At 46.7% G+C, this 22,349-nt stretch overlaps 1 long non-coding RNA gene across 2 annotated transcripts; it reads right to left on the reverse strand.

Annotated features, from left to right (window-relative positions):
• Window positions 1-14,853: 14,853 nt before the first annotated feature.
• Window positions 14,854-21,763, reverse strand: LOC130384794 (uncharacterized). 2 transcript variants are annotated; one of them, XR_008895920.1, is made up of 3 exons: window positions 21,656-21,763; window positions 17,186-17,318; window positions 14,854-15,507 (listed from the first exon to the last, which is right to left on the reverse strand). It is a non-coding gene; the product is annotated as an uncharacterized LOC130384794 (long non-coding RNA). The 2 variants fall into 2 exon arrangements; XR_008895921.1 differs by lacking the exon at window positions 21,656-21,763 and adding an exon at window positions 17,978-18,219.
• Window positions 21,764-22,349: the final 586 nt, after the last annotated feature.

Consider the following 22,349-nt stretch of genomic DNA (forward strand, 5'->3'; position numbering starts at 1 on the left):
CGCAATGACGCAATCTCTTGACATATCAGCAGACCGAACTAAAATAAAAGATACAAATGAATATAAAATTGAATAATCACGTAGTTTATAAACTGGCTATTAATCGAAACACAGTTGGAGGGCAGAGGAGTTAATCAACAAATTATGAGACGTGTGATCAGGCTGCGATTATCTACCTGACCGCAGGCGGATGCCCATACCATGACAGAGGTATCTGTTATGATCAGTCAGATCAGATGCATGTAACATGAGCGAAACACAAAGCAGAGAAAATGCAAAAAATACGAATATCATTTCAGATCAAGTCAAAAGCTCTTTCTACTCCTGCCTAATTGAGTGTGTTTAAAATTACATTCGGAACACTCTACAGTCAATTTGTGCAAAAGGCTTCACTTGTAGTCTACAATACAGTTTATAGGCATATTATAGGCATTAATTAAGCATAATTTCTGTTCAATTCTGTTTATTTGATAAGGTGAACTGTGTACCCGGTTCTTTATTAACCTTTGACCTATACCAGAGGTTCATATGCCTCATCACCACTAGAGGGCGCCCTCCCCTCCCCCTCTAGTTTAGCCAATCATAATAAAGTGTGAATTAAGGTACCAGTTGTTGTTTTTATTTGTGTTCTGCCAGTGTAGAACTGTACTCCACAAACCTACGATGGCGCCCTCTGTGTTCTACGCTGGTGACTTGGAGACCTCTGGCAAACTGACAGCTTTACTTTAATTTGACTAACAGGTATGGGAGGTCTGTCTTACATATAAACTCTTTTATCCACACATCAGACATTAAAAATCCACAACCCTGAAGACCAAAGGGCGAAGCAATCCTCTCTAGGTTCATGAAACTAAGAAATAGTTCAGTTTTCTGCCACTAGGGGGAGGGGGATCGCCCTTTAGGGTAGAGGATTAGAACACAATGTACAGAACATGATGTGCTGCCCACCCCAGTTCCTCCTCCTGTTACCACACGGGGCTAGTGATAATACACACATGTGCGTGTACATGCACTCTCTGCAGTCCTCTGTTCTATGGCCATACAGCTGTAGGCGCCACCATGAAGCTCTCTCTCTCTCACACGCACACACACAGAGTGGAGCCTCGGGCATGGTGACTAGTTTATTAAGACTCCCAGCTCAAGGGTACGATCCCTAACGTCCACAGTCTAACAGGCATTACTGATTAAGACGCCTTCACCCCTACCTGCTCCTTTATTAAGGCACTGGTCTTAACTCTGTAACCCCTACCAGTTCGTTAATGAGGAGTCTCTGCATTCACTGTCCAACCCCTACCTGCTACTTGAGGGATGTGTACACCCCCTGCCGGAGTGCGTGTGTGTGATGGCTGGTTTAAGCGGCCTCACCTGGCCGCGTCTGATTTGACTCTGGGGTGGGGCGGGGCGAGGCTGCACACCTGGTGCACATTGAGTAAGCAGTGTTCATAGGTCAAACAAGCAATCGCCACACACACTCTGGGAGTTGTCCTAGATGACAACATGTATCATGTGACCAGGCCGTGTATAATATACATCAAACTACAGTCACCTACGTGGAGTGTGGCTGCCCCATAGGTGCCATGACGCAGGGATGTTGCGTCACCCCCGTTTCAAAATATAATGGTAGGAATAAAAGAAAAAATGTACACATTGGGTTTCGTAGGGGCAGGTGCATTGGGCGTTGTCACATGCAAAAATGTACAGCCAATGGAAAAACACGACTCTGGAAAAAACGTCCAGATTTCTTATTTGACAGAAATTAATTCTTGTGTTTAGTATACCCTTTAATGACCGGTCCCTACAGTCACTGTGATAATAAAACAAACACGCGTCGGCACACTGCGTCCAGCGGGGGAGCTGGTGCGCAGAATATAGGAGTAGCAAAATGGTGGTCTTCAGAGGTCGACCCCACAGTGGACCACCCCTCCTGACCTCTGAACCCAGCAGACCTCCGAGCACTAATTCTGGACCAGAGTCATTTTAGGTAAGGTGATCAACACCACAGCTCTTTGACATTTGGCCAACAACCCAGGATCCCCCGGCCCCTAGCAGGTTTCAAAATGAATGACCATGTATTATGATGTCCCCACACCGTCCATATCGCTCTAATCTCTCACCACCTCCTCCTACCTATTTCTGTCTGATCATTTACTCCTTCCTATCGTCTCTCCGACACCCTGCTGTGTGTTGGACCACGAAGCGGCTTCTTTCGCCGTCACCTGATGTATCTCTGACTGTGGACCATCTGATGTTCCTTTAAATAGACGTCCCTTGGAACCAGAGTAACGCTATAACTCACTCGGGACCTACATCTTCACCAGTGCATCGTTGGTCAATGATCTGCCCCAATGCAAAATAGTCTTTCGTTTTAAAGAGCTTCGCCTAGTCTCAGCTCCATGCCTGTTGTTGACAGATTTTGATCTCTACTGGTTGCTCCTTGATAACTTCTGGGCTCTACTGGCTTCTAACAGATTCTGGGTTCCATCCCCAATGTCCTAAAATGTATCCTCGTGTGTAGGCATCCTAGAAAATGATGCCCTACCTGTTGCTTATAGAGTTTGTTCAGGATTTCAATTCAATTAAGTTCAATTTTATTTGTATAGCCCTTAATCACCATTACAGCCTCAAAGGGCTTAACAGGACAAATATATATGACACCCCCTTTACCCAAGCCCCCACAAGGGCAAGAAAAAATCTCCCTTAAATCTGCAAGGAAGAAATCTTGAGAAGAAACACATAGTAGGGGGATTCCTCCTTCCAGGGATGGTCTGGAGTGCAATGGGTGCCATGATTGACATACAGGTACAATACATGAAAAACATACTAAATTGATGATGCGGTGCTGGCTGGTTAACCATGAGGAGGGTCCAGGCATCCGGTCGCAGTCAACGCAGCACGCTTTGGCCTTGTCGGACCACAAGCTTTGCTGGACCACACAGAGGATCGCTGAACCATATTGGTTCAGTGATCTCACAGGCAACCCCGCCTCTCTCCATACGCAGAGTACGCAGAGTGCGTAGGGCACCAAGTACCTGGGGGGGGGGGGCACCAAAAATTAAGGTTTGTAAAAAAAATAATACGTATATATTACATTATTGAACTACAAAAATATATATAAATTAGTTATGAAGAGGTCCACCGTTGTTTTATCTTAATTGTATATCCTATCACTCGGGGCCGTTGCCCAGGGCACAATTTAATGTTGAGTCGCCTAGGGCACCGAAACGGCCCGTGCCGGCCCTGCTCGCAGGTACCCGCTGAAGTAAACCCCCAGGGGCCCAGTTGCCCTTCTCTTATTACACCTTCTATTTACGTGTGTATATGTTTTTACAGTTACTCCACTACTCTTTTGTTTTGTTGGTCTTCCTGGCTGTGTGCAACGATACAGGTTCCCAGCGTAACAACACAACTGGTTGAACCTCCCACGAAAAGCTGGCAGGATAGCAAGTTTGCATTTGTCTGGTTTGTTATTCACCAAAACCCTTTTTTGGTCAAACCCATATTTACAGAGAAGGAACTTATCCAGCTCGGAAAACAACGTATCAAGAGTGATGAAGAAATGGCTCCCCAGCTGGTTTGGGCAGATGCAACATCGGCCAGAGCCACTGGACCCTGGTGGTGCAATTCTGGGGTATGCCAGCGTAGGGCAACAGGTGTATATATGTAGAGTATCTTTTCCTTACCGAGCTCGTTTGGGAGGCTCGACTTGAACTTGCATAAGCGCGAAAGTACAAATTTGTGATGGAGCAACTGCTTGTAAAGTGCTTGCTTTTGGATTCGCCCTTGGAACATAGTTTATTACACATACCAATCTGCACTGTTCATCGGTGGCACGTTGGGCAGGAGCCCAACGTTTCTTGGTCTGCACTTTTCTGATGATCTCACCTGCAGGTCTCACCACCAACTCCGCAGCCAAAAGGAACCGTACCCCCTACAATTTCTGCCTGTGTTCGGACCTTGGTATGCAGAACGACATTTCGGTCAGCCGTATACTATCTATGTGGATGAATGACAATGAAAAGGCCTTTTTTGGAAAAGAGAGCCGAACTGAACCTTTAATGACATGCATCTAAGATGAATCACTGTCAAGACACTTGGGATATAGGTTTTTGCAAAAACAAAACAGTGTCACAGAATATCTGATATAGGCCTACTTCTGTTCCTGTTTATGATCGACTGACATTAATAGACTTCCCTCTTAAAGTCACAAAGCCAAAAGCCAACACCTCATAACCACCAAAACAAACTATTCCAACGAGGCTTCTGAAGTGGGTCAGAGGGCAGGGGTCGTTTTTTTTTATCGTTCAAAGCTAACCACCAAGACAATCACAATAGAGCTTAAAAAAAATCAAAAGCAATGTTGTACACGGCCACTCCTGCAAGCTGCTGGGATCAGTGTTGTATATTTATAAAGATGAATGTCACATATATCATAACGTGTTCCCTCGTTAAACGTCTGCAGTTGGATAACACCCATCTCGGTTAGGGCTAGCATGTATTTTTATACCATCCAATCATGTGAGTGGATATGGATGCAGTCTGTATTCTGCGGTTCTGTGCTATTCTGCAGTATTACTGAGGTATGTATATTCTAGATACTTCTGTCTTTGTTCTGGTAGGTGGCAGAGGAAATGGCTGCACCCGCACCAGAGAGGGAACTCGTAAAACTCTGGGACACTCGTAAAGGTGTCACCAGCACAAATACGCTTAATAAGCAACTCACGCAACTTGTGTTTGAGAAAATCAATAGCCTATGTGTAGTTTACAAAAAAACTAAACATTCACTTCACTTTTACATGCAGGAAAAAAATAAATAATAATAATAATAATAATAATAATATATATATATATATATATATATATATATATAAATGAAATATTAAATAAGAACTAGAACATACCATAATAAAACATATACGGGGGATCCATATAGAGATACACTTGCTGGAATTATTCCCTATTGCTAAATAAATAATTTATAATGCATAATTCATAAAGTCAAGATCGATATTATAATAATATCATTTTTATTCCCTTTTTTTAAGAAAAATAATTCCAGATTGAAAAATAATCACGTTGTCCAGCTTCTTATCAGATGGATGGTACGGTCTGATTAGTATGGGCAGTATTCACAACGTGAGCCCCCCCCACACGCGATTGTGTCTCGTTTTCGTTTTACGAAGGTCCTGTTGTGCATCATGATGTCACAGCGCAATGCTTGCCTCCCTTCTGGAAGCATATCAGCATAACCGTGAAATTATTTGTCATTATGGGAAGACATTGTTGTGCTTGAAACTGCCACAGCGTTTCTCATGAGAGAAGTAGCAAGAAACTTGCCATTAGCCTAATAATAGCCTATTGTCTTATAGTTAATCAGGCTGATATGTGCGGTAGTAAATGCCGCGCCCTCTAATCTTCAGTCGACCAGCCAACATGTGTCGTTTCACTCGGGAACATTGCAACAAGGTTACAAGATCTATTGAAACTAAAAAAAAGTAGGCCTAAATGTGGTTTGCACTAAATGTTGTCTTTCCCCTTTATTTTTTTCTCAACGTGAACAATACCAAACTAGAACTGCAAGCCGTTATCCAGGGGTCCAAGAAATGTGCATTTCGCCGGCACAACGCGAAGCATGTGTTCAAAACGCTACCGTGAACCTGTGGATATAAAGGTTTTGACTGTGGGAGGTTCGGTGTGTTTTGAACTAAATGTTGTCTTTCCAACATTTAGTTTTGAACTAAATGTTGTCTTTCCCCTCTCCTGGAACCGTCACCTTATCGTGGTGGAGAGGTTTGCGTGTCCCTGTGAACCTGAGGGCTGTGTTGTCTGGAGCCTTGTGCTCCTGGTAGGGTCTCTCATGGCAGAGTGGTCTCAGGCGAGGGGCCAGACTAAGAATGGTTCAAAAATCCTCAATGAATATCGAAAAAAGAGGAGATGTGACCCGGCCCGGAGGAAGCCCGGGGCCCCCGTCTGGAGCTAGGCCCAGACGGAGGGCTCGATGGCGAGCGCCTGGTGGCCGGGTTTGCCACGGAGCCCGGTCGGGCACAGCCCGAACAAACTACGTGGCACCCCCCCTCTCTTCATCTCATGGGCCCACCACCTGTGGGAAGACCCGTTGGGGTCGGGTGCGCAGCCACATGGGTGGCAGCGAAGGTCAGGGGTCTCGACGGACCAGACCCGGGCGGCAGAAGCTAGCTCTGGGGACGTGGAACGTCACCTCGCTGTGGGGAAAGGAACCGGAGCTTGTGAGGGAGGTGGAGCGCTATCAGTTAGATCTGGTGGGGCTTACCTCCACGCACAGTCTCAGCTCTGGTACCGTACTCCTGGATAAGGGTTGGACTCTATTCTTCTCCGGAGTTGCCAAGGGCGTGAGGCGCCGGGCGGGTGTGGGGATACTCATAAATCCCCGGCTGAGCGCCGCGGTGTTGGAGTTTACCCCGGTAGACGAGAGGGTCGCCTCCCTGCGCCTAAGGGTTGTAGGGGGGAAAACTCTGACTGTTGTTTGTGCGTATGCACCAAACAGCAGTTCAGAGTACTCGGCCTTCTTGGAGACCCTGAATGGAGTCCTGTATGGGGCTCCAGTAGGGGACTCCGTAGTTCTGCTGGGTGACTTCAACGCCCACGTGGGCAACGATGGAGACACCTGGAGAGGCGTGGTGGGGAGGAACGGCCTCCCTGATCTAAACCCGAACGGTCGTTTGTTATTGGACTTCTGTGCTAGTCATGGATTATCCATAACAAACACCATGTTCGAACATAAGGGTGCTCATAAGTGTACCTGGTACCAGAGTACCCTAGGCCGAAGATCAATGATCGATTTTGTGATCGTGTCATCTGATCTGAGGCCGCATGTTTTGGACACTCGGGTAAAGAGAGGGGCGGAACTGTCAACCGACCACCATCTGGTTGTGAGTTGGATCAGGGAATGGGGGAAATTTCCGGATAGACCTGGTAAGCCCAAACGCGTAGTGCGGGTGAACTGGGAACGTCTGGAGGAGGCCCCCGTCCTAGGTATCTTCAACTCACACCTCCGGCGGAGTTTTTCTAGCATTCCTGTGGAGGTTGGGGACATTGAGCCGGAGTGGGCTGTGTTCAAAGCCTCCATTGCTGAAGCTGCGGTGGCTAGCTGTGGCCTCAGGGTCTTAGGCTCCTCAAGGGGCGGTAACCCTCGGACACCGTGGTGGACACCGGTGGTCAGGGAAGCCGTCCGATTGAAGAAGGAGGCCTTCCGGGATATGATATCCTGGAGGACTCCTGACTCGGTTGCAGGGTACCGACAGGCCCGAAGGGCTGCAGCTGCTGCCGTGTCGGAGGCTAAGCAGCGGGTGTGGGAGAAGTTCGGAGAGGCCATGGAGAAGGACTTTCGGTCGGCACCAAAGTGTTTCTGGAAGACTATCCGGCACCTCAGGAGGGGGAAACGGGGAACCGTCCAAGCTGTGTACAGTAAGGAGGGGACTCTGTTGACCTCAACTGAGGAGGTCGTCGGACGTTGGAAGGAACACTTTGAGGAACTCCTGAACCCGAATAACACGCCCTCTATGTTGGAGGCAGAGCTCGAGGTTGATGGTGTTTCGTCGTCAATTTCCCTGGTGGAGGTCACTGAGGTAGTCAAACATCTCCGCAGTGGCAAAGCCCCAGGGATTGATGAGATCCAGCCAGAAATGCTAAAGGCTCTGGGTGTTGAGGGGCTGTCATGGTTGACACGCCTATTCAACATCGCGTGGGAGTCGGGTACAGTGCCAAAGGAGTGGCAAACCGGGGTGGTGGTTCCCCTGTTCAAAAAGGGGGACCAGAGAGTGTGTGCCAATTACCGGGGTATCACACTTCTCAGCCTCCCTGGTAAAGTCTACTCCAAGGTACTGGAAAGGAGGGTTCGGCCGGTCGTCGAACCTCAGATTGAAGAGGAACAATGCGGTTTTCGCCCCGGACGTGGAACTACGGACCAGCTCTTCACTCTCGCAAGGATCCTGGAGGGGGCCTGGGAGTATGCCCATCCGGTCTACATGTGTTTTGTGGATCTGGAGAAGGCGTATGACCGGGTCCCCCGGGAGAAACTGTGGGAGGTGCTGCGGGAGTATGGGGTAAAGGGGTCTATCCTCAGGGCCATCCAATCCCTGTACTCCCAAAGCGAGAGCTGTGTTCGCGTCCTCGGCAGCCAGTCAGTTTCGTTCTCGGTGGGTGCTGGGCTCCGCCAGGGCTGCGCCTTGTCACCAATCCTGTTTGTGATATACATGGACAGGATATCGAGGCGTAGTCGTGGTGGGGAGGGGTTGCAGTTCGGTGGTCTGAGGATCTCGTCACTGCTTTTTGCGGATGATGTGGTCCTCATGGGATCATCGGCCTGTGACCTTCAGCACTCACTGGATCGGCTGGCGGCCGAGTGTGAAGCGGCTGGGATGAGGATCAGCACCGCTAAATCTGAGGCCATGACTCTTAGCAGGAAACCGATGGATTGCTTACTCCGGGTAGGAAATGAGTCCTTAGCCCAAGTGAAGGAGTTCAAGTACCTCGGGGTCTTGTTCGCGAGTGAGGGTACTATGGAACGTGAGATTGGCCGGAGAATCGGAGCAGCGGGGGCGGTATTGCGTTCGCTTTACCGCACCGTTGTGACGAAAAGAGAGCTGAGCCGCAAGGCAAAGCTCTCGATCTACCGGTCGATCTTCGTTCCTATCCTCACCTATGGTCATGAGGGCTGGGTGATGACCGAAAGGACGAGATCGCGGGTACAAGCGGCCGAGATGAGTTTTCTCAGAAGGGTGGTTGGCGTCTCCCTTAGGGATAGGGTGAGAAGCTCAGCCATCCGTGAGGAACTCGGATTAGAGCCGCTGCTCCTTTACTTAGAAAGGAGTCAGCTGAGGTGGTTCGGGCATCTGGTAAGGATGCCCACTGGGCGCCTTCCTTGGGAGGTGTTTCAGGCACGTCCAGTGGGGAGGAGACCTCGGGGAAGACCCAGGACTAGGTGGAGAGATTATATCTCAACACTGGCCTGGGAACGCCTCGGGATCCCCCCGTCAGAGTTGGTCAATGTGGCCCGGGAAAGGGAAGTCTGGGGCCCCCTGCTTGAGCTGCTCCCCCCGCGACCCGACCCCGGATAAGCGGAAGAAAATGAGATGAGAGATGAGATGTTGTCTTTCCCCTTTATTTTTTTCTCAACGTGAACAATACCAAATAAGTTATTTTCTGGGAAGAACAAAGTGATCACACAAACCTTTTTCTTATGTTGTGTGTGTGTGTGTGTGTGTGTGTGTGTGTGTGTGTGTGTGTGTGTGTGTGTGTGTGTGTGTGTGTGTGTGTGTGCTTGTGTGGGTGTGCGCGCGCGCCTGCTTGTGTGTGTGCGTGCGTGCGTCTCTGCTGGAGGTTGAGCTGCAGAATATCGAACTGGCTGCTCCAGGTTTCCATAGCGTGTGTGCGCGTTTGTGTGTGTGTATTATGTGCTGTGTGTGCTTTTTAAGCTGGCAAAGATACAACCAGCTAAGTAGCAAACATACAAATACCTAACCTAACGAGAAGAGTTGTTAAACCGGCTGACACAGCTAACTTACTAGCTGTATATCTGCTAGCAAATATGCTCACCCAGGTACACAAATACAGTATGGTCACTTCCAAATGTACAGGCAGGCTGACACGTGTACAGCTGTTGGAACCCAATGTATACATGCCAGTATGTATGCTTTAACGCACGCACGGCATGCTAAACTTTAGTTAATGTTTTCCTACATGGCACTGTTACAGATGTATACCCTTAACTACATCAGTGTGTATGTGAAAGATATGCATGTCTGATATTCTATCCGCCAGTAGGAACAACAAAGGTCATGCTTTTGGTTGGATTAAAGGGATAGCTTTTGTTTGTTTGTTTATCTATTTGAATGTATTAATCTATTTGTTTCGTTAGTCGTTCTTTGTGCAATTATATTGTTGTTATTTTTTAGCTTGTTCTAGTGTTAGTTGTCAGTCAGAAACTATACAGCTCAGGCTTAAAAAACAAAAAACTTTATTTAGAGGTCAATGTCTTATTATGAACTTTCTTAACCATTTATAGGTCTTAACTTACACACACACACACACACACACACACGTATCAATTTGTGCACTCAATACATTCTAAACACATGCTCTCTCTCTCTCTCTCTCTCTCTCTCTCTCTCTCTCTCTCTCTCTCTCTCTCTCTCTCTCTCTCTCTCTCTCTCTCTCTCTCTCTCTCTCTCTCTCTCTCTCTCATATATATATTTAAAGAGTGGAGGAGGATGTGTATGCTCCACGGGTTCGTTCCAGGGTGCTCCGGTTCCTCCCACACTACCAAAACTTGATGAGCACTCCTGCCCTGCCCAAAGGAAAGGGAAGGGCACTACACCTGGAGTTGGTTATCCGGCACCGCCCGGCTCACTGCTCACAGCACCTAGCATAGATAGACTGGGTTGGATGCAGACAATTATATTCCCTCTGTTGATTAATAAGAAATATTTGTCCAATAACCAATAATACCACAAGTAACGATATGTTTGAGCTCTTTCAACCAGTACAACCACTTTTTTTGGGGTCAAATACGGGTCTTGGGGGTGTTAAGGGGTGTGTGAGTGATATTTTGTGGTCACCTCACCACACCAACAACAAACACGAACCCAAACACACTACCAAAAACACCACAAACAACCCATCCCCAAACACACTGTCACAACCGCACCACCAACACAATACAAGCGTTGAGGGTTTGCAAGAGTAATCATGCTAGGGTCACTGTGTCATGGCCTCCTACTCCTAACAATGGTGGAAAAACAAGGCTCCGTCGGCCAGGGGAATGTCATGGTCTAAGGTTACAGGTGGGGGTGGGGGCCGACATACGAATGTGCTAACTGCGAGGCCCCTTGGGCCAGGTTGTGAATTATTTCAGCTACAGAAGTCAAAGAGTTCACAACGACAGACCACTTATCAGGAACCAAAGGTACTCTACCTCAACCTTTTTCTCAACCTATTTTCCAGCATCATAGCGCCACAGCCTCTTTTCAAAATAAAAGCGCTGTTAAAGTATTTAGCAGAGAGAGAGAGAGAGAGAGAGAGAGAGGGGGAGAAGGGGGTGTGTGCTGTGAGAAAGGAAAGCAGATCTAAGGGATCATCTGAGGAAATGAAGGGATAAGACGAGACAACAGGAATCCAGATGGAGGAGTGAGAGTGGAATCTCCGGCAGAATATTGGGTTCCATGGCTCATGTTATGTTTTGCTAACTTGGCAACATTTTGGCCACAGTACTGTGCCATGTTGAGAACTCACTTTAAAATGCTACTTAAAAGGAGTGTGGGTGAACATGGAAGCTCTCAAGGGCAGAACTTTGACAGCAGATACAATGAGGGGTCTGTTCAGATATGGGACTCCCGCCAGACTTCACCACCTTCACCGGCCTCCACAGTTCTGAAGCAAGCAGACCTTCTTTATGAACCAAACGCAAGCAGCATGTTCCTCTTTTGGTGTCAATACAATATAATAATATTGTATATATACATGGTAAGGTTGTTGGCCTCCCGGCCTGAAGTGTAGAAGCTTTGGATCAATGACTCTGCCAAATACATACAGATTTAGCCGATGTTGAGCCCCCCCCTTTCCCTGTCCTGCAGCAGACCCCACCTTCAGGTCCTCAGCTGGTGTTTTTATGTACTGTAACACTAGAGCTGCTGGCAAGACCCCAGAAACACCAGAGCTGCTGGCAGGGGTCTCCTGCACCAGTCCCATCAAAGCTCCATGATATGAACTATGATACAAAACCCCATTGGGGTCTCCCCGGTGCAGGTTCAAATCTTGCCAACAATGGTACAATCATAAGGGGATACGGGATAGTCTTGTGCTGATTACAAACAACTCTAGCCAATGCAGTCAAACCAGCATTTCCACGGTCAACATATAGGGATCTAAGAGCTGATTGGCCCAACTCTCAGTTCTCTGTAGGTTGTTTTGAATAAAAGCCTCTGATATCTAACTCACTACAGCCCCTGGAGAGGTACATTTGACTATGCGACTTCAGATTCCAGTTGAATATGAAGAAGTTCCTTCGAAATCAAAGGGCATGTTTCCAAGTCGGAAGCTTCCAAAAAGTCTGCAGAGTCAACACTTTATTCCTGGGCTCACGCAAGATACCCCCCAAAAAAACCACAGTGCTCCCGCGGTTACACAACTTCTCTGCTTATTCTTCCATTATTGTTCCGTGCTTCGGGTCCCGTGCATGTTCAATTCTTAAACCATGCTCAATGTAAATTCCTCACAAAACACAGTATATTAATGCACATGACAAGAGCGGGTCTCTCTGTTACCTCCAATCATACCTGTTGTTATACAAATAGGTGTAACTCTGCGAATCCTGTTGGGTTACTGTCATTCAAATACAGCCAATCACCAATCGCCTACTACACCATCTCTATGCTAAAGATATGGGGGGGGGGTAATTAATTCAACTCAAAATGGGGGTCAGACACAGGGATCTGTAAGACAAAAGAAAAGGGCCATTTGATGTTGGAGACAGACAACTGGCAGGGGAGAGGATGAGAACAGGAGAAGAACAGGTGAAGACATAAATGACCTAAAGGTGTGGGACAGGTGTGGTACAGGTGTGGGGGGCTGGCAGGGGGCGGTGTGAGGACGGGGAGTAGGTGCCATCAACTAAAGGTGCGGGGGAGCCCAGGCCTGTTGGTCTCTGGGGGATCTGTTGTTGGGCTGTGAGATAAGGGAAGGGCCATTTGATGCTAATGCCAACCCCTCTGTGGCTCCGGTGATCAGAAGAACTAAAGGGCGTTAGAGGCCGACTTCTGCCTGGGAGGAGGATGAGAACAGGTTGATTGGGAACATAGGGAGGTAAAAACACTGGGGGGAAAAAGGGGGGAAAAGGTGTCTTCAACTAACAGTGTGGGTCAGAGACAAGGCTCTGGCAGTAAAGGGCAAAACAGCATGAGGCGAAACCATTTCTGTCTCATAATTAATGCAATCCTCAACAAATATATGACTACACATGTGACTACGGATAGTTGTCTGACAGTACTACAACTCTCTCTTACATGTTCAACAGAATGATGACCAGAGGAGAACTAATCTTTTCATCCCCTCATCTAAAACAACACAGCTGTTTGGTCCAGGGATAAGCAGCTTTCCCCCAATGAGGACCAGAGTCACCCATCCCAGCAACCAGGATCACGCGATGGACGACGTGTATGCTTATATACCAACATGGATCACATCAGACCGCAGTTGTTGGTTAGAAGGCATTTTATTTTGGAGGTTTGACTTCATTGCACAAGATACATAGAAACAAAAACATTTCTTCAAGGAAGGAAAAGTTAAAACAAAAAAATGTTGATCCACGGTAAACATCTCGGAGCACAATTTATAAGTCTACATACTCCAACTGGTCTTTACTCATTTCATATAATGCATTCTATGTATTATTAGTATACGTATGGTCTTCAACCTTATAAAGACCTCAATGTTCCAGTCAAGGCATAAGGTTTGTAGAGATGATGATATTTATGTGTTAGGGGTTAGACAAGTGCATTCAGAGACAGGTTATCAAACAGCAGGTTGGGTTATGTTTTTTGGCAAAGTGCTTACAGGTAGACTCAGGAGGTTAGGAATCATACCAAGAACCTAAGGCCAGGGAGTCTGGATGATGTCCATTCTAAAAGGATAAACAAGACCCAACCAGGCGCAGTCCATCCTCCTTTCCCGAGTCGGGTCGGGCCATGACACTCCACTGCTCAGCCAATGAACAGTGGTTACGGGCTGTATTTCTGCCCAGTGATGCACAAGGCGAAGGGCGGGGCTTACGGCCGGAGGGGCGACACGTGGCGCCCAACGAGGTCAGCGCCTGTCACATGGCATCACATCTGCCCACCGACCCCAGTCTGAACGTGCAGACACGCGTTTCCTTCTTCAAAAAACAAACAACTTCTGTGTATAGAGGTTCACAAAATGTGATGCGTGCACGCGTTAAAAGCTGATAAGGCTCTCATCAAGCGTTTGCTCCCAGTCGCATAGCACTATTAAAGCGTTCCCTAGAAGTGTGAGAAATCTGATAGCGCTCGTCATTGCCATGTTACACATGCACTCAGACTCCCAACCAACAGATGACAGAGCTCTTGAACAGCTTTTCTATAAGTGCACCAGAACATTGTGTTGCAGAACCAGACCATTGTAGACTAGCCGCCATTTTTTAAAAGCCAAACACCAGGAACACAAAATGGCTCCAACAAAATACCAATAACCACCAGAGCAACGTTCTGGTAAATTAAATAAACGCTAGAGTTAAAGAACACCTCTTTAACATATCCGCCCCAGCCGAGGACACTACGTTGTGGGTGAGTCACTCGCACGACATTGCTAAATGCCACAGGAAGTGGTGTCACAGAGAAGTAACATCTAAGGCCTGGGTTTTGAAATTTGTCAGCTTGTGGTTAAACTACTCAAGCATTGTCTGGATTACCAACAAGACTTGAAATTACCGACTTGAAATCTTTCAATTAAAGTGTCACAGCTTTATTAAATCAGTTCATAAACGAAGTCATATACATTCATCAATAAAAACACAATATTCGAAGATTCTAGGTTAAAATTAGGGCACGCACACACATGCAGTTCAATGAAAAAAGACGTTTCAATGACAGTCCTGGTGTGCTGCCCAGGGCTCAGAAACAGAACAGGGGAAAATATACAAGTAGTGATGAATACAACGTCAAAGTCCTTCCTAAAAACGTTTCACTCGTATACTGTGCAAATACTGTTACAGATACCAAACAAGCATGAATATGGACCGAGAGAGAGAAGGTCCCGCTTAGATTCTGGACACGCAACAGGGATTTCCTAAAGTGGAGAGTGACTGAAAAAAAAAAAAAAAAAAAAAAAAAAGAATATATAGAAAACACTGAAGAGAGCCATCGGTCTGCCCAGAGCTCCACTTTTGAGGAAATGATTACAGGCGGCATGCATCCCTTCAGAAGACTCCACCCCCTCACATCATTCCACCGCCTTCCTCCTCGCTATACCACCAGAAAGGTTCACAGTTTAGAACAGCATTATCAGAACCTCAGCAACCCCCCCCCCCGGTCAAATATAGACCGCCAATTCTGCTTCTCCAAAAAAAGGCCATGATGAACAACATCCAGCAGGACTAACTAAAACACAACAGGTCCTTACAGCAGGACTAGAGCCTTCTCAACACTATCGTTGGTGAGGGCAGGAGAGGGTGATGGATGTGGGGAAAGGGTGCTGGCGGGCCCAGGCCTACGTTCTCAACCACTTTCTCTGTCCCAGCCCACCCGGTCAAATCGTCTTCATCTTGTAGTCGTGCGGATGGCTTCAGAGTATTTCAGGCTGGCGTCGGGGCTCTGATCAGGGCGGCGGCTGGTCCTGGGCCGTCTCGGTCATCTGCTTGGCACTGTAGTAGGACAGGCCCAGGCCCAAGATGGCCAGCATCATGGCAATCTGGTTCACGGCCCGGTCGTGAGGCTTGGTCTGGACCTCTCCGGCCACTTGCCTCTGTGGCCAATCAGAGCAGAGACACAAAGGGGAGAAGGGGGAGAAGGGGTCAAGGGTCGTTCACCAGAGACAACAGACCATTCCAGATATTCCATCATGTCAACAAAGACCCCTTAAGAATATAAAGGCTGATGACGCCATCGGGAAAGAGAGCAAACATTTGCATATTGATGTCAGGAAGCAGAAAGGTTTTCAATGGGCCGCCGTGTTACCCCCCCCAAACTCACTCATCTAAAATTTAGAGTATCTAGCATGGAGAGGAACCCAATGTTTCCTTGGACAGAGGAGGTATTTTAAGGGCTCGACCACCCCTCCCCCTCTCCCCTCCTAAACAAGGCATCCATTTTGAGTCAACTGCATGAGCAAAATGGCCTCCAGGGACTCTTGTTCTTCTACAACTATTGAGCTGGGCTTAAATCACTGCCTCATTATGTAAGGGACTTTTAATCAGAACAGCATTGTAGTTAACCATTTGGGGAGTTAACATGAAGCACATTCAATTTAAAATAAAGAACCCCAACCAAGCAAATCGATGGAAGCGTATTATAGCGAAAAATGCATTTAAGATGTATTAACGGGTGAAAGATATTTGTCCTGGACCCTTAACAGTTTGAGTTATTGAAGCGTGTTACGTGTGGCGCACTTACATAAGAGCACGTTTCCACATGGTCTGCTGAATACCCAAGTCAACACTAACGAACCCATCCGGGAGACAGTGGTTTACAAAAATTAGATGATATGGGAACAATAGCTCTGCACAATGGACATGACGTAGCCCAGAGCACTGGCCGAGCGGCCGTACAGGGCAGATTATCACAACAGGAGTCCCAACAAAGGGAGCAGGAGGGGAAAGGATTGCCCCAAGATTAGCGTCAAGGGTGATCATGTCAGTGGTGGGTGATGATAGCAAAATCATTGTTAATCATTGTAGAATCTATGGTTTCAATTCTTTTAGATCTATTCTTTAAAAATGCGCCAAAACCAGTACCTCAATTAAAAAAAAAATCGGAACAAAGCATCAAGTCTACAGATTAACATTTTTGGTTTAAATTTGTATTGAAGTTTAAATGCAGAAATATCTCATCACATAAAGTTCAGGTAGGATAAAGGCGATTAGGATTTTAAGAAAAATAGTCATAGATAATAGGAGATTATCTCACATAAGTGCTGAGTGGTCAATTCGCTTCAACTTGAACGGCTCAGCGGATATTAAAAAGACATCTGCCAGTTCCAACCATTAGGCTCCAATCACATTAAATATTAACAGCCCATTGTTCGGGTTCATCTGCACACTACAAGGAGCCTCTTATTCAATCAAAACTTCTATTCATTTCCAAGCATGACGTTGAGAGAGGGTAAAGGGAAGGCATGCACATAGATTTCCCGTCAGCATGTTTTAAATATCGTGTAAACCAGAACCTGCAGGGAAACCAGTAGGTCTCTGAAGAACATTTGGGATTTGGGTTGTGTTGCTCAGAGGCCGTTCTACACAAGAGCTGAGCGATTGAACAAAACGACCTGAATGACCTGCTGATCATACCAGAGTCCAGGTGGAGAAGGAAGGCGTTCTGGAAGTTAACAGACCAGACTCCTGGTGTACCCGAAAGGTGTTCTGGTTCTGGGGGGGGGGGGGTTCTAGTCAAGGGGACATGAGGGGGTTCAGAGGTGTGGCCTGTACCTGGAGCAGTCTGAAGTAGCCGGGCGTCAGTCTTCCCAGCCGGATGATCATGTCTGTGGTGGAGGGGAGGCAGCGGAGGAGGGTGGAGGAGACACGGAGGGTGGAGACTCGGCAGGAGGGGAGATCTGGAGGTCTAGAGAGAAAAGAGGCGTTCAGAATTAGTTAGGAACACATGTTCGACACTGGAAAGCATTCCAGAAAGCCGCCATGAGGTTCTGATGAGAAGTTTGAGATATTTCAGTTACTTTGGAGAACATAAACGAAGAGCCTCAAAAGAGAAAAGTTTAAAATAAGAACACAACTGATATTGACGCGAGAACAATGCATAGCTCCTTTAAAAAGCTCTGGACTGGCCCGGGCTTCCCCAGCCTGGAGCCTGTGAGCAACCAGCTGCAACAGTCAGCAGACAGATGGATTCTACATCTGAGAGGGGGAGTATTCAAGGCCATCCATACCGTAAACTTTTAAAATATATTAAATCTGAAATACGTGGCAAAAAATTTGCTTGCATAAAGTTTGACGTGTTTCTCATTATGAGATTATGGCAAAAAATGTTTTCACCCGATAAAAGATTTGATCGCAGGAAATAAAATCGAACGAGCGGGTGCGCTTAAACAATTTAAGAAAAGTGTCACCGTGGAGGAACAGGCCGACGTCAGTGATAACTTGACCTCGTTTGCAGGGCTAAAAGGCAGTACTGGACCACGGACGCGTCAATTAACCAATCAGAACCAAAGGAACCCAGAGGAGTCGTGGTTTACGGTCAAATAGAAAACATGTGCAAGGAATCACCTTCAAAACAGCCTGCAGGCAAATACTACATTAACGGGTAATGAAAAGATAATCCGGATTCCAGTTGGTCCAGTCAGGTCTTTGATTAGTTTTAGGGTCCTCGCCTCTCCTCATCGAAAGTTTGGAGATTCTGTGAAGACGTTGGTCTCATACAACCCGAGGAAGAAACGCTGGTGGTTGGCCAAAAAAAAACCCCCAACCTCGACTACACACAGACACACACACACACACACGCAGCGAGTTTTCACTCTGTAAAAGCATTGCACAGTTCCGTCTTTTATACAGAACTGGTTTTAGCCAATCCCAGCGGTGGGCTGGCCCGACAGACACGCCCATTTTTCACCCAGACACATGTCAGAATGCATCTCATCTTGCTGGGCTGCCTCAATTCAGCTCGGTCAACAAACCATCCGGTGGGCGTTAGTTAATCTGCTCATCCGACGGCGTTACGACTACGAACGTCCATGTCACGGCACGGCACAACAGCCCTGCTGTGGGACTATAATCTGCCACAGCAGCAGTTCACCTCAGATTACAGGAGCATTGTGAAACAAAACCAGTCCAACGTTGTGCAACATCTACACCTAGAGCCCTTGGAGCCTAATTCAGGTTGAAGTCAACCATGCTGACTTCTCACCAACTCATGTAGAGTGGCATGTATTCAGGTTTCAGAAGGGATACGTTGTTTAGGCATGACACACGCAGGAAGATAACATCTCGGGCTGGTTCCCCCACCCGGACGAAATAAGATCAGATAGAAAACCCTCACGAGTCAAGTTTGATCACATGGCAATAAAGAGCATCAGGATCGGTTTTAAAGAGGAGAGGTATTGAGATCTTAAAAAAGAAAGACATGCATCTGTGGCAAGGCCGGCACCAGGACCACAGCTGGCCACATTCCTGCATTGCGTGGCAGGGAGGGGAAACACTCAGTGGATCAGTAGAGTAAAACAGATTATGCAAACTTTGTCAGGTGAGTCACCTTTGAGTAGCGAAGACATTGTTCACCAGAAACCAGGTTTGCCTGAATGCAAAGAGTGTGTCTGATATCGGGGCGTTTCCTGTTTGACTGTCACATCTCTGAACACCAGCCGTTTGATCAGCTGTCAGGACTGGGGCGGGGGCGTGGTCGAGGCATGCACACACCTGGCGTAAATACTTGATGCACGAGTCATGCAGGGTGAACACAACTCTGTAAACGTGGAGTCATGGAGTAGTCTAGGGCTGCTGTCGGGTGGTCCATTTTGCTTAGGCAGGGTTCTAACTGACTGAAGTATCCCGGAGGAGACCAAGAGGCAGCGAGCAGTGAACTCTCTAAATACCGAGGAAAGACTTCCTTTCTTATCTCCTAAAGCATAGGTTGCACTGGATCATCCTTTAAGAATGAAGAAGGAGATGAAGCTGGCCCACAATTCCTTGCTGCCGGAACATTTAAAACGTTGAACAATTCATGAAAAGGACAGATCAACATGACCGACAATTATTTGAATACAATCTGACTTAATTGGATCTACATTGTAGTTCCATAAATATGAGCGTGACACATTGAACTTTTATCAATGTCACAAACATTTGGTTTCTCTTTAGTGAATGGTAGCCTATATATTCCTATGTATTTCAATTCCAAAAGGTGTGGGTTGCCCTTGTGCTATGGTTGGTATGAAGCAGTCATGGATTTCTGGTATTTAGATTGACTTGGCTTCCTGCTTAATATTCAGAGGGCCATATACCCCTGATATACCTGGCTTCCTCCCTCAATCCCACTCATCTTTTTCTCTCCTTTCTGTAACTGAAACGTATTTGACTTCTGTTTGCATGTCGTGCTTTTTTCATCTCAGCATTTTCGTATTTTCTAAACTCCTTGCCGTCCCTTTCCCATCAGCCTTTTTCACGCTATACGTCTCTACTCGCTTCCTTTTCTCTCCCATCTCCTGCCGAGCAGCGCGGTTGGGCCTGTCTAGGAATCCGTTTGTAAAAAGGGAAAGACGGGAATAGCGGAGTGATCGTATTGGCTCCTGGGGTTCTGATCATCGTGTCCCCTCATCGCGTAGACAGACAGAAGGACGGACGTCCGACTGTCTGCGTGCACCTTAGATACATACAGCTAACAAATTAAGTCACTACGTTGCCGTCCAGAGAGAACCAAGAAACCCGCTGATACTGGCAGTATCAACGGCTACACGATGATCACAACCCAGCAGCCAATAAGAACCCGCTGCTATTCCCCTGCTTTCCCTTTTTACAAACACTGGTGTTAAACCGGCCCAGCCGCACGGCTCAGCAGGAGAGGTATAAAGAGAGAGCGAGTAGAGAAGAAGAGCGTGGAAAGGTTGAGAGAGAAAAGCGACAGCGAGGAGTTGAGAAAATATGAAAGAACTGCAAAGAAATTGTAGAAAGATTGACAGACCATCAGAAATGCACATAGAGAGAAAGAGCGACAGAACGAGAGAATGAGCTTGAGAAAACCCGTGAGATTGACACAGGCGGCCAGGTCTATGCTGGTTCGTGGCATATAACCCTCTGAATGTTGAGCAGGGAGCCAAGTCAATGTAAAGACCAGCACTCCATGACAACCTCATAGTAACCATAGCAAAAAGACCACAAAAACCTTCCTAAAGAGACGGCCTTCTAACAGAGGCCCATGATCAACATACTAGTGGGAAACAATGAATTGACATAAGCGTTTATAACAAGCGCAAGTGCAGATTTACGGTACAATTTACCCCCAATTAATCCAAACGTATAATACACCTCCATAGCTGGCCGCAGGGGGCGCATGGACACATTGGCTTGAAGCCTCAACATAGTGGACAAGAACAAGATGTACTATCAACTTAAACTATTTGAAGGATTGTGGATTTTATTTTGAAATAATGTCGAGTGTTAGCCCATACTGAAAAGCTGATCATTGATATATATTTTTTTACCTCAAAACAAGATCATTTTTGTGTTGGCAGTAAGCGGGAGGCGATGAGGGAGCAGCTTCTACACAGCATCCAAATTTACAGTATCCAATTTACACCAATTCTAATTCAAGAGGGGGGGGAGAAACAAAAAAAAGGGGCCGAGCTCAGCTTCGAAAAATATATAATTATATTAAACCGACATGTTGTGTGTTGTTTAAGTAAGGAAAAACGATCATGTATTGAACGAATTTAATGAAATAACTAATTCTTAAGATCATCGTTATACAGCCATAGGTGGCGGTTCTTTATTGCGAATAGGTATGGCCCATTCTCTCAACTGAACGTATGCGTAATTTACAAAAGATTGCCGATACGTTAACTAACTAATTTCAGGACAATTGAATACTTAACCCCTTATTTATGGCCACAAGCTGCAGCTGGTGGGCTTGACCAAAAAGACTCTACTACGCTCTACAACAATGAGAAAACCCAAACCCCAGTGTCCCAATTGGTGTTCCAACTCTCTTCCCCAAAAGCAGAACTTTACAACGTTTTGTTTTCTTTAAAAAGTGCAACCTCCGGAGAAAAACTCAAGGTAAACATTGAGATGACCCTTGGAGATCACAAGCTGTTGATAAGGTTTCCCCCTGGTTACATGGCCATTTCGACACATAAAAGCGCTGCAAGCCAATAAACCAAAACCATACATGCCCTCACCTCCCTTGCACAATCTACAAGTGAAGGCCTATTCAATGCAGAAGTGGGTGCTTACCTTTCTGAGAGCTAGTTGATTTGTGATGCCCTGGAACACGATGTCCACGCTTTAAACACACTTGGAAGCAACGTATGGATGTGGGCGTGGCCACGTGGTCGCTTGTAGCCGCACATAGACACAAAAGACATGCACCATGGAGGGTTCACCTTCATTAATGCCTTGCTTGTCTCAATGCCATTTAATAACACCGTGCAAGTCGGCATTCTAGCAGATGTTGTCGCTGGTAGGCCTATATTGGGTAGTTGGTTTGTTAATTTGGTATTTGGTGTGTAGGTAGCGTATTCATGACCAGATGTGCGTGTATGAGTGTGTGTGTGGACGGGGGTGGCGGGGTCGTTTCAGTTATAATTACTCACTTGACCAAGTCATCTGGAAACCAATACAACGTGTCTTCTTCTTTACATCCCAAACATACACAAACAAATACAACACGCGCAAGCGCATACACTATTTCACTCCCTCTCGCTCTCTCCCTGTCAAAAAATAAAAAAAGCTTACGAAACATGGCAGTTGGTTTGCATGTGGTGTGTTTTCATTGTTCATGCATGTCCGTGTAATCCAAGGGAAGTGTGTATTCTTGATGTTAATTTGGTATGACTGGCAGGAAGTTAGTGCAGCACAGTTTCCAGTTGGTTTTGTGTACAGTGGGCACACACAGTCTGTCTGTGGCCAGGTTGTGTTCACTGAGTCT

This window comes from Gadus chalcogrammus, chromosome 6, assembly GCF_026213295.1.
Source record: "Gadus chalcogrammus isolate NIFS_2021 chromosome 6, NIFS_Gcha_1.0, whole genome shotgun sequence".
In the NCBI taxonomy this organism is placed as follows: Eukaryota; Metazoa; Chordata; class Actinopteri; order Gadiformes; family Gadidae; genus Gadus; species Gadus chalcogrammus.